The sequence below is a fragment of the Monopterus albus genome, unplaced genomic scaffold (genome assembly GCF_001952655.1).
Source record: "Monopterus albus unplaced genomic scaffold, M_albus_1.0 scaffold47.1, whole genome shotgun sequence".
NCBI lineage: Eukaryota > Metazoa > Chordata > Actinopteri > Synbranchiformes > Synbranchidae > Monopterus > Monopterus albus.
Window position 1 is genome coordinate 89,509 of NW_018127927.1, and position 3,966 is coordinate 93,474.

The window sequence follows — 3,966 nt, forward strand, 5'->3', positions numbered from 1 at the left end:
TCTTTCCCTTGCTTCTGCTGACTGTGTGCTGATTTAGAATGAGAAGCAGAGAACTTTTCAAAGAAGTCTGCAGGCTCCCCACAGGGTAAAGCTACTCTCTCCCTTTTATTTCATCTCCCACCACCCTCTCCACATGAACCCCAAGCTGCATTTGTTAGTCTGCCTGTATGATCAGCTGCAAGTTGGTGTCCTCATTCTGCCCTGAATGACAAAATTTGATCTTCATCAGCATCTGATAGCTGCATGCCTGTTCATCGGGGGACTTTTTGCATCATACAAACACCCAATAAGAGACTGAAGCCTTGAGTATATATTATTACATTAGTACATCAAATCATGTAGCAGTTTTCTACATCACCAACTCCGATGAAATAACTTTGCTGACAGTGATTCAAATGTTACCATTATTACTGTGAGCATGTTAGCATGTATTAGCATTTAACTCAAATCACAGCTGCTGCTAAGTACAAATTTCACAGAGCTGCTGGTATGAATGCAAACCCTACAGTATCAAACTGCAGGGGGTCCAGCAGGGGGTCTACAATGTCCTTCAGGTGGGTCAACACCAGTGTCTCAAAGGACATCATGACCACAGATGTCAGGGCAAGAGGTCTGTAGCCATTCAGTCCACTGATGGAGGGTTCCTTGGGAACCAGGATGGTGGTGGAGCGTTTGAAGCACAGCTCCAGTGATATGTTGAAGATCTGTGTGAAGAGGGGGTCACACTGTCTGGGCCATGTTTTATTGCACTCACACTATTAACACTCAAACCTCAGGTATGATTGATTACTTTAAGGGAAGAATCCTTTAATGATGTAACATAATTTAATGTACAACTGCATGAATGCTGAATAAAGTGAGAAATTACCTTTTATGAATGACTAATAAGTCTGCAGTTATAATTGTCATTAATCATCTCTAAGTTATGGGTTTTGTTGTACCCGGTTCTTTTTACCATGCTAACTCTGAGAGACGAAGCAGTCCAAGTAACTTCAAAACAGTGCTGATTTATTCAATGAACACAGGTAAAAATTAACGTTACACGCTCAGGTATCTTGCACCTCCAACATGCACGCAGGCAGCTGAAAGATGAAAGACCCTGAACCACAACAGGCCTATACATTATATCACTTTGGGCTAACCCCATTCTACAGAGAGAGACACCTCCCGGTGCCAGCTTTGCAGCTGCCCAGAACAGTAGTCAAAACATGAGGAAAATCAATGTGTGATTGTCTGTTGATTATGTGGCGTGTAGCTAAAAACATTCTAACACGACCTCTAGTGACATGTCGTGACATTAAGCATAAGAAAATATTATGGCTATGGCTACAGTTATACACGTCATAATAATATTAAACACCCTGTCTGCTGACAGTCATCAACTCTTCTCTCTAGTTATCCTTGACCAGATGTACCCTGTAGAAACTCATCATGATCATGAGTTTCTTACAGGGTGCATATGGTCAAGGATAACTAGATAGAAAAGTTGATGACTGTTAGAAGACAGGATGATTATTGTTATTATTATGATGTGTTTAACCGTAATCGTAATCATAATATTTTCTTATGTTTAATGTCATGACATGTCACTAGATGTCATGTCAGAATGTTTTTAGATACACACCACTTAATCAACAGATTTTCTTCATGTTTTGACTACTGCTATGGTCAGCTGCAAAGCTGGCACCAGGGACACGTCAAGGTTGACGTTCCTGTGTAGTATGGGGCTAGCCCAACCGAAGAGATAAATGTATAGGCCTGTTGTGGTTCAGGGTCTTTCATCCTTCAGCTGCCTGAAGTTACTTGGACTGCTTCGTCTCTCAAAGTTAGCAATGGTAAAAAGAACCGGAAGACTTCACTAGTTATCCTTGACCATAAGCATCCTGCAGCAACTCATGAGTATGACTAAGCATTTAACAGCCTGAGCTAGACATCCTGTCTACTCTAAACATTTCTAATACATCAAGTATCTAACCAATATCTATCTGACTAAAAATACCTAACAGTTTAAAACTTCCTAATACTGTAGCTGAAAATAAAGAATTGATTTTGGTTCAGATGACCACCTAAAATTTAAATAAAAATGTACATGAATAAATACTAAAAATTTCACAGCCTGGAAACCAAAAATGTTTCTAAAGGAGCCTTTTTATATTAACCCTGAACTAGAACTAAGCTTTGTTAATGTATAAACCTCATAATTGATGTCATATTAAGAATTAATTATCATGTCATGAGAACCTGATAAAATGACTATGAAAACCTTCATCACTTAGTTATCATCAACACAAGGCGCTGACTAAGTATGTATGACCTGCCCACAAACAACCTGAGTAAACCTGATCAAGACAGAGTGGTATTTTTCCATTGTCACACCAACCAAAGCAACATCGAATTCCATCTTTTAAGTCATTGTGTTTTTTTTGTTTGTTTGTTTTTTGTTGTTTTTTTGCAGAAATGAAATGTTGACCCTGACCCACAGGTCTCAGACACACTGTAAGCTGCATGTCTTTGGACTGTGGGAGAAAGCCAGAGTACCTGAAGAGAACCCACAGGCATAGGGAGAACGTGCAAACTCCACACACAAAGGACATGGGTTGGCCCAGGCTCAAGCCTGGAACCTTCTTGCTGTGAGGCGACTACGCTAACCACCACGCCACTGAGGCCACAGTTCTCTCATGATTAATGTCCTGTTCCATCCACTGCTATTTCATATTCAGTTAAACCCTTCCCTAAACCTCCAACCTTAAACACCAGTGTGGCCACATCATACATCCACATGTGAGTCTACTGAAAAGTCTGTCCCTTCTATAGCTTGTTGCAGACATCATGCATACAATTCCCTCCATGTCTTCAAGGTCAAGGTAAATGGTGACCAAACAGAGTCATTACTGATGGATTCAAGTTTAACAGAGGAGGAGAAGAAAGACATACTGGCCTGCTCAATGTCTGTGTTCAAATGTTTTGACCTAAAACCTGTGTCAAGGATTTTTCTGCATGCTTTGTACTGTAGGGACCAGTTCTTGCTACCATGCTAACTCTAAGAGACGAGGCAGTCCAAGTAACTTCAATACAGTGCTGATTTATTCAAAGGATCACAGGTAAAATTAACATTACACGCTCAGATATCTTGCACCTCCAAGATGAAAGACCCTGAACCGAACCAGGCCTATACCTTATATCCCCTCGGTTGGGCTAGCCCCATACTACACAGAAACGTCAACCGAGACGTCTCTGTTACTAGCTTTGCAGCTGGCTCTAGCATTAGTCAAAACATGAAGCAAATCAACGTGTGAATGTGTATGTCTGTTGATTAAGTGGTGTGTAACTAAAAACATTTTCACGACCTCTAGTAACATGTCATGACATTAAACATAAGAACATATTATGGCTAAGTCTACAGTTATACACATCATAATAATAATATTAAACACCCTGTCTGCTGACAGTCATCAACTCTTCTTACTGGTAACCCTGCAGAAACTCATGAGCAGGCCTAAGCATTTAACAGTCTAACTAGACATCCTCTCTCCACTAACATTTCTAATACATAAAATATCTATCCAATATCTATCTGACTAAAAATATCTAACAGTACTATTCGTGTATGAGGTATAACATACTGTAGTCTCCCTGCATACTTATGATATGAGAAATAGGATAAACTGCATATTGTTTCTGAGGGGTATCATTTTGCAGCTGGGATTTCTATTTAACTTCAGCTGAACAAGCAGTAATTTGCTAACTACAGTAGGTGGCATAGAAAACCTCTTTTTAATAAAATTCCTTCTCCATCATATTTTGTCTATTTGTGTTATGTAAGATTTGAGTCTTATAAACTCTAGTTACTTTATAAGCTTTAGTTACTTCTCATACCTTTATTTCCCTTTAGTTACCTTTCATACCTTTATTTTTCTTGTTTATACATATTACAGCTGTATTGATGATTGTCCAGAACCACTGAGC